The sequence below is a fragment of the Mastomys coucha genome, unplaced genomic scaffold (genome assembly GCF_008632895.1).
Source record: "Mastomys coucha isolate ucsf_1 unplaced genomic scaffold, UCSF_Mcou_1 pScaffold22, whole genome shotgun sequence".
Lineage (NCBI taxonomy): Eukaryota > Metazoa > Chordata > Mammalia > Rodentia > Muridae > Mastomys > Mastomys coucha.
In genome coordinates this window covers 158,508,515-158,517,809 of record NW_022196905.1, presented here as the reverse complement: position 1 = coordinate 158,517,809, position 9,295 = coordinate 158,508,515, and the positions used below count along the sequence as shown (strand labels likewise).

The 9,295-nt window shown below is 44.5% G+C and overlaps 1 long non-coding RNA gene across 1 annotated transcript in view; it reads left to right on the top strand.

The window, feature by feature from the left end:
* The first annotated feature begins 982 nt into the window (after positions 1-982).
* The window catches only part of LOC116071166, an 18,439-nt gene continuing 10,126 nt past the window's right edge, over positions 983-9,295 (top strand). Inside the window, exon 1 of the long non-coding RNA XR_004110738.1 lies at positions 983-1,281. This is a non-coding gene — a long non-coding RNA (uncharacterized LOC116071166). The remainder of the gene's footprint in view (positions 1,282-9,295) is intronic.

Below are 9,295 nucleotides of genomic sequence, written 5' to 3'. Positions count from 1 at the left end.
AAGTACGACCTTGAACTCCTGAGCCTCTTTCCTTGCTTGTCTCTCCCCCAACCCCACTGTCACTTTCAGTGATCTCAGCCACCTTTACCACTCATTTAGCTGTTGATATACCTATTTCACCAACCATAGAATAAGGAAATATAAAATGTAAATAACATACAGCATCTGCTATTGCCAAATGTGACACTTCAATACAGAACACATTTTACTTCAACTTCAGACAGAATAAAAGGAAATGTTAGTGTAATACCAAAGTAGACTTCACAACAAAATTGCAAAGGCAAAAGCTCAGAGCCTTAAAAACAAGGCCTATTTTCTCCAAGTTTATATATTTAAAAAAAGGATTATATATTAAAATATCATAGAAACAAAGAGAAGAAAGAAGATTTAAATGACAGACAATAAAATCATCCTCTCCCTCCAGAAGCCATGGGACTTCAAGATACAGTATCTGAGGGATGTGACTAGTCCTATATAACGTGTGCTGTGCAATAAGAGGTATTTCTGATAGAAAAACTCTAGTAAGCAGGTTTCTCCTTGTTCCATTGTCAACCGACTAGAGTCTGTTGTGGCAAAACTATTGGATAGACCTTAATTCTACTTGAGGTGTTTTAGGAGGTGGCAGAACACAGAAACAGGGGCAGAAGCTCCAATGCAGACACCCAAGCATCTTGCTTCTTCCATTGTAGTCTGGGCTGTGGTTTGGACGGCCATTAACACCGCTATGAAAGGCAGGCATTTGAGACCATTATTAGTGCTGCTTGTTACATCAATGGTGCTGCTCGTTACATCAATGGTGCTGCTTGTTACATCAGTGGCACAGCTTGTTACATCAATGGTGCTGCTTGCTGCATCAATGGTGCTGCTTGCTATATCAATGATGCTGCTTGCTACATCATCAATGGTGCTGCTTGTTACATCAGTAGTACCACTTGCTACATCAGTGGTATTGCTTGTTACATCAGTGATGCTGCTTGTTACATCAGTGGTACTGCTTGCTTTGTTAATGGTGCTGCTTAATACTTCAATGGTGCTGTTGTTAAGTCAATGGTGCCGCTTATCGTCAGTGGTACCACTTGTTACATCAGTGATGCCGTTTTTCTGCCTTTAATGGTGCCGCTTGTTACTGCTCACACTCACCCTGTCATCAGACCATCTGTGGAGAAATGAGAATCAGATCCCAGCATGCCTCTATTCAGATGCTGAGGAAGAGCATCCTCGGAAGCATTACACTGCTGAATTCCGAGCGGAGCAGAGACAAACTGAGAAGCGCTAATGAAGGTATTTCTCAACTCGTTCGGAAGAGATTTCATTTTCAGAGAATTGAGAGCGGGCAATTTTCCTGGTCGCAGGGAATACCCCACGAGGGTGCAAAGTGCGTTTAGGATCTAAAGCAACATTAAGAGCATAAATTAAGCATGAGATTATTCCACAGCCTAGCCGATGATGTCTAATACGGTAAGAATCTAAATGTCTCCAACTTGCAGGCTTCATGTGAAGATGTGCGGTGTCGTGTGTTGGAGAGCTTCGTAAGTGAGGTGCTTGCTCTGTGTTTGTGAATTCAAGCTGCCTGAGAAGCTCTCCGAGTTACATGAAGGCAGAAGCATTATCACACATTGCAGTGTTGGAACCTGCTCTACCTCAGTGACACTGAGCAGCCAGTAGCTAGCAGCCTACTGTAGGCAGGGTATATTCCCCAGGCACAAGACACCAGAAAGAACCTGAGTCTGCCACAGGAGTAAAATAAAGTTCAATGCAGCAGCCTGGTTGATAATGAGAGAGAGAGAGAGAGAGAGAGAGAGAGAGAGAGAGAGAGAGAGAGAGAGAGAGAACCTCTGTGTGTGTGTGTGTCTGTCTGTCTGTCTGTGTGTTAGTAATCCAGTTGCTGAGGAAATACAAAGTGAAATTTCTCCTGACTCCTTGCTATACCAGTTATTTTTCCGTTGCTGTGATAGATTACCCTAACAATGGGGAGGGACAGGGGGAGGGAGTGTTGACTGTGCTCAAGTCCCAGCTAGATGCAACCCATTGTGGCAGGAAAGCATAGCAGCAGGAGTGTGAGGCCAGACTAACTTATGAATGCAGAGTGATCACATTTCCTCTGAACACAGGAAGCAGAGAGGGATAACAGGAAGTACCCACCCCGGGGACTTCCTCCAGCAAACTCTACCTCTTAAATATGTCAAAAGCCTTCCCAAATAGTGTCACCTATTGGGGATCAGGTATCAGATGTATAAGACTATGAAGGACATTTCTCATTCAAACCACAACACCCACACCACCTTAAGTTCTCAGCACTCCAAAGGCCATCCTGCCCTGCCGCAGAAAGCTTATAGGAGCTGTACATTACACATGAGCTGTGGCTCTGTCCTGTGAGAAAGCACCACAGCTGATCACCACACCCTGCTGGATCCTGAAGTCCTACTGAGAGCTGTCACACGTCTACCTGCATCCATAGTAACTACATTTTGCTCTTGCCCACAGTAATCTCTTAAGAGAATCCATCCAGAGTAGGAAATTGGGTGGTGTCTCTCGTCTCTTCGCATGGCAGCCTGAGAGGCTCAGAAAACTGCAGATATCACCGAGAAGAAAGTCATCAGAAAGAGAAGATTAGGCTTTGCCTTCTGCTGTCCTAGGCAGAAACACCACAGGCTGGTTTTGCAAGTACAACCAACAGGCTGTGGAAACAAGCCTTGCCACGTCAAGCTTTGGCCCTTATAATCTCAGCTCAGCTGCTAGTCCTTACAGTTGGCATCTGAGAAGTGCCGACCCTAGAGATGGTCGTGGGCTGGAAACACAATGTGGACTGAGAAGGGTAAACGAAATGCAGACACCACCCACAAGAGCAGCAGCCACTAACAATCAGAGTCCACAGTGCTGGTTTGCTTAAGTTCTAGACATCACATAAAGAGGGATGGGCTTGGGAAAACATGGAATAGGAAGTAGCATTAACTCTTAGCTGAATCCAGTGTCCCTCAAAAGCTACCTTTCTGCCTACCCCAGTGGCCTCAGTGGTAGCTAGTGGAAAGCCACGATGTCTCAACTCTCACTTGTAACCAAAGCAAGCTGTCTCTAGGAATCCGAGAGTTCATTTGTAATACACTCTATCTTCAAAGCAGAGCACATGGAAGTCGAGATGAAGGGCTTTGCCTGTTGTCTGATACAAATGACAAGAAAGGAACTGGGGATGCACAGCCTAGAGAGTTCTGTCATCTTCAGGGTGTTTATTCTCCCTGTAAGACTTTTAATCCCTTAAACAAGCCCTAATGAGAAAAGCACAGTTTTAAACTTCTGACTTCTTTAATCTCCTCTTGAAGGGCTAGCTGGGAAGATGGAGCTCTTTGGATCACAGGCATATAACTTCACCACATCTTCATTACAAAGTAAAGTGGCCTCGGGGCTGAAAGTATGCAGATAGCTGTTTATGTTGCTTTTGCTTTTTATCCACAAAACGCAGTAGAAATGTTTTCATTTCCGTAATTGATCAGTTTTCTCATTAACTCCAACTTAAATCGATGCTTTCTGATTGATTTTATTTTAAAGAAAAAGGAAATCTCAAGAAGCCTACATTGAGGAGAAATGTCGGGGCCACGTGGGACTGAGGCAGCATTTGGTGGTCATAATATGGGTCCTGGTACCATAGTAAGATGTGTTCATTTCCATAATTGATTGGCTTTTTGATTCTCTTCTTATTAAATGAAGGTCTTTAAGTGGATGTATAAAATGTCTAGAAAATAGGAGCTGCAGGAATGATTTCAATGTCGACGAAGCTTTACAGGGAGAGATGTGACAGAGATCACAGATCTTTACTGTTAGAACAGGAGGGACTTAGGAGCCTCCATCTCACTGCTCTGGCCCATGGGAGTCACTTGTCCTTCTCTGCTTGTTAGCAGCCCTGTGACTGGGTGCATAGGTGCAGTGACTACCATGCTGCCCACCCTGTCAATTCACCAGACCCGGGCACAATCCTTTGCACAAAGGGACCATTAGTTATTTTTCTGCTGTTGTGTTAAAATGCCAGGACCAAGGCAATTACTTGAATAAAGGTTCTGTTTTGGTTCATGGGACCAGAGGGAAAAGAGTCTGTCATGGTGTAGAATCATGGCAGCAACCAGCAGGCATTGCAGTCAGAGAGGAATGTGGAGGGTTCACAGCTTCTAACTTTAAACCTGAGGCAAAGGAAGCAACCCGGGAAGAAGAGATGATTTGGGTTCTGAAAGCCCACCCTTGAAATACTTCCTCCAGCAAGGCCACACCTCCTAACCCTCTCCTAACAGCTCCCAGTTTGGGAGGATGTATTCAAATACACGAGCCTAGGATGGACATCTTCACTGAAACCCCTACAAGGATGATACGCTCACCACACTAGAGCATGTGAAGGCTGCCTAGGACAGGTCTACAAAATCTTCTACAAGGGTCCAAACTGAAGGAGACTCCTTATGTGAGATGACAAAAACTACATCGTGTCTAAAGATAAAGTACAAACAGAGATGGTACACACAAATTGACAAACGCACAGTGAGTATGGAAAGGCTCATGTCACACACACACAGATCCAAGGACAGCCAAACACAGCATCCACCTTTTTAACTTATTTTACCTGATAAACGAAAGCAGGGACTTATTCGGGAGGTAACCTCTGATGTTTTGATGCAGGCACGCATGAAACATTGTTATCATTTGAAGTCTGGGTTTCCATGTCTGAAACATTGTATCAGCTGAAGTCTGGGTATCTACATCTATCTTGGTTATAACTTCACTGCAAACACACTTAAATTCCTTAACTTTTCCAAAATACACTTCATATTGCCATTGTAAGTGGAATAAGTTGTGTGAACTAGTAACCAGGAGCAAATGTTAGCTGCTTCCTCTGTATGGACTGAGAAGAGCTGACTATCTCTTCTGTAACAGTAACAGGTTCAATCACCCCTTGTGTCCAAGCCCTGGCACTGCTTGCCGATAGGCCGTAGGAGAAGCCATGGCATACCTTCCTGACCTGGAGTTTTGCCTCTGCCAAGTTATGTCCCTTTATGTGGCAGGCCTCATTTGGCCAGAACTTCCTCCACCATCCCTGGCATCTTAAGTCAAGATAAGCCATCGGCCTGATCAAGGTGGCTCTTTCTCCTAGAATACTGTTCACTTGGCCTTCCTGCCGGGATTCCTAACCCTTCCCTCCCTCACAGCTTGGGCAGCTCCACATGCTTCTCTCTTTTTCTTGCTGTACAACACCAAACTTTCTTCCTGGACAAGCAAAAGACAGTCTTGACAGAATCCCTCTGTAGACCATCAGCTTGAGCTCATCAATCTAATCATTTCTGTCTTGAGGCCAAATAAATGGAGAGCAATCTGAAAGTTTCTATAGACTATCAAATGCCTAGCTGCCAACCACTCTGGATGTAAATCTATTTGAAGATCAGCTTCCTCTGGGTTATTTGGCTCCGAAACTGCTGTACTTAGAGGAATAAAGGGAAGATAAGGGTGTGCTGATGAAATAGAGGGTAAATAACTCACGAATTTAGATTAATACAAAGCCATTGGCTTCATACACAATAGGCTTGCTCCATGTCTTCCTGACCAATGACTTGCCCTGTTTTGGGGCTGTCTAACTTTCATGGTAAGTTACACATCAGGACCCCTGAAGAGGCCTGCTTGCCTATGAGCACATAGAATTTATCCTTCTTGTTAGCAGCAGACAACATGGTTGGTGATCTCAGGGCTACCTTTGGATACCATGTGTGTCGTCTGCTCTATGAACACGTCCCCGGCCCTCCTTGTCTACCAGGGCATTAAGGGGTCTCCATCAGAAGATTTATGCTGTGTTGCATAGCAGACTAAAGTTTTCCAAGGTGGAGGGAAGCTTGTAAAGTACAGGATGTTCCCACTGGGTAAGTCAGGTGTAGAACAGCCAGCTAGACTACACATGACCCTACCAGGGGGCCATGTTGATATCTATGGCTCAAGTTATCACTGAGGGCCATGCAGATGTCTATGGTCTGTGTTGTATCCTGAAGCCATGTTCACAGGCTGTGCTGTTGCTTCTGTTGATGTGAGTGGCCTGAGCTGCCACCTGAGGCTATGGGGACATCCGATCCTTGCTGCCACAGAGGACCATATCTAGGCCCATCGTCCTACTTCAGTCAGGTCCACAGTGATGCCACCATGGTATGTGCTGCAGCCTGATGCCATATTGGTTTCTGAGGGCCATGTGGTAGCCAGGGATCATGTTGATGTGAGTGGCCTATACTGCCACCTGAGGCCATGTTGATGTCTGTGGTCTGGGCAGTTTCTGAGAGCCTTGTCTAGGTTTGTGGTAATGCTGCAGCAGGGGTCTGTGGTAATGTTATGGTCTGTGGTAAGGCTGCAGCAGGGGTCTGTGGTAAGGCTGAAGCAGGGATCTGTGGTAATGTTATGGTCTGTGGTTTTGCCAGAAACCATGTGGAGGCCAGTGCTCCATGCTCCTGTAAAGAGAGCAAGGAGGCTTCATTTGCTGTGATATCGATGCCTGCAGACACAGTTGAGAGGGGGAAGAAGCAATAGCCCAGACAGGAAGCTACTGGAGAGAACTCTTAAGAATTATTATGGGGATGCTGAAGAGTATTTCTCCACAATTGATGGCCTCTGGCAGAGATGTGGGAGGGGAAGGACCTAGTTCTGTTTAAAGGACAGGCCACCAAGAGTCTGTCCCTGCTCCCCTAACTATACAAATAACACAATTGCATTTTTCATCGTATTTTTTTATACTATTTGGGGGAATCACAAGGAGGAAGCAGACATGGAAGGACTGGGAAGTAAATGTGATTTGCATGTATGATAGGATGATTCTCCCAGAGAATCAATAAAAATGTTGGAAAAACAACAACAAAACCCATACAAGATGTTACAAAGGAGGTAAATAGGAAAACATTCTAAGAGGAAGTGAAACATCACATACTGCAAAGAAGCTCTTAGGCTTGAGAAATAAATAACTCAAAGAAAGTCCCTGAAGCTGAGCAAATACACTGGGCCCCTCCATCCCTAATACATACAGGTTGCAAGGAAGGGTGTCACGCAACAGACACTACAGATGAGAATTTGCAATGCCACTAAACAAAGCTGACTCTCAAAAGAGAAAGAAATTAAATCTCATTCCCCACAGGCCTGTACCTTAAACTGAAGACATTCCAAGAGTATTGCTCACTCCTCGACATTTTGAAGTGCATTCCAATAAAGCATGATCCCATACCAGAGGGAAGGAACCATTGCTAATAATGTGGAACACTCAACAATCTACATGAGCAAACCTAGGACAGCAGACTTTGTGTTTATTATTCACGATGGATACTGTCTATATGGACTTGGTAGAAAATGACTTCATATCAGGAGCATAAGGTGCAGTGGCCTGACACCCCCTCATAGCTAAGGGATTTTTAGGAGCAACATGGGCAAGTGTCCTCTGGTAACTTAGTTTTCTTATGACCCTGGTTCATGGGAGCAATTGATATCAACCCAGTTAAGTACAAAGTCCTCCTGAGTCATGAGTGAGCCAAGGACAAAGATCTCACTGCTAACTGCTGTTCTCCTTTGAGTCTGTGGACTGTTCTCCAGTTCAGCATCCCCACTTACTTTAGGGCTGAATTGCCAGGTCCTTCCCTTGTGTGGAGAGAGGAAGGGGAGAGAGAGAGAGACAGAGACAGGACAGAGAGAGACAGAGAGAGACAGAGAGAGACAGAGAGAGAGTCAGACTAGATACCCCTTTCAGTGACCATGCTACATCTTTTGCATAGCCCAACTCCAAGAAGGGTATTGTGTTCATCAGGCAACGTAGGACACTGTTTCCTTCACTGTAGATCAGCTCACCTTCAGGGTCAGGTGAGCCAAACAAAACTCTAGCAGCTTTACTCAATGCACTGAGAATGTATTTCAGTGGAATTAAGTAGCAATAATATTTAAATTATCTGTGGGCTTGATGTATGAGCTAAATTCTCCTCCACCGCTAGGCAACGTTATCATAGCGTTCCTTAAAAGTTAATGCCTTAGGCTTCATCCTCCTCAGATAAACCTGAACACTGGTGAGGATGGCGTGGAAGTCAACAATGGAAAAGTCCATTTCCCTGGGAAGCTCCAGATGTCCTTCCATGGCCACAGTGCCTGACAGGGACACAAAGTTCTTCCTCCATCTGGGTTTCAACTGAAAATCAGCATGAGTCCTTCTTCCCACTTCCCTTTCAGGAAACAGGATACACAAGAAGGGTATCCATGGCAACAGAGAATGCTCAAGAAGGGTAACCATGACAACAGAAGATGCTTGGGAAGGGTGTTCTGGTCTTTCTCTCCTCCCTACCATGACTCCACAGCAGATACTGACTTGAGAAATCCATGCCCACCAACAAGGAGGCTTTCTTAAAGAGGCATTAACTTGACTCACTGAGCAGGAAATCCATCTATCTGGTACTTAAATATTTCCTGGCATTATAAAATTAATGACAAAACTCGAGTTTGCTTCCCTTAGTCAAACTTTCAAGTTCTTACGAGACTCACAAACGTACATAATTAACATTTTATCAAAATGAAAAAAAATAATTAAGTCAACAAAAGCTCTCTATAAAACACCATAGTGGTAGCTGCAAGCCATTGTCCATTGGTCCAAACCATAGAAAGAGGGGACTGGATGTAAACCATAGGCTTGGGGTGATGACATGTCAAACTGTGTCCATCTGTTATGACACAGGTTGCTTGTGAGAGTAATGAAAATTATGCATTTGTAGCTAAGGACAAGGAGTAAGCAAAGCATCTTTGTAGCTTCTGCTCATCCTGCAGTAAACGCAGCACACGAATCATGTCTTCTAAGCAAATAAACACACATGGAAAGTAAGAAAGAGAGAAACATGCAGCTCATGAATAGTTGCCAAAATAACACAGCCAAGGACTGGAGAGATGGCTCAGTGGTTAAGAGCACTGACTACTCTTCCAAAGGTCCTGAGTTCAATTCCCAGCAACCATATGGTGGCTCACAACCATCCGTAATGAAATCTGATGCCCTCTTCTGGTGTTTCTGAAGACAGCTACAGATAATAAAACCTTTGGGCCAGAACAAGCGGGGCCGACTGGAGCAAGCAGAGGTCCTGAATTCAATTCCCAAGAACCAAATGATGGCTCACAACCATCTGTACAGCTACAGTGTTCTCATATACATAAAATAAATAAATAAATCTTTAAAAAAAGAACACAGCCAAGTGGCTACCATTTTTATCCAGATACTGTCTATCCTCATGGAGCTATATCCATCCACATCCAGACACTGTCTATCCTCATGGAG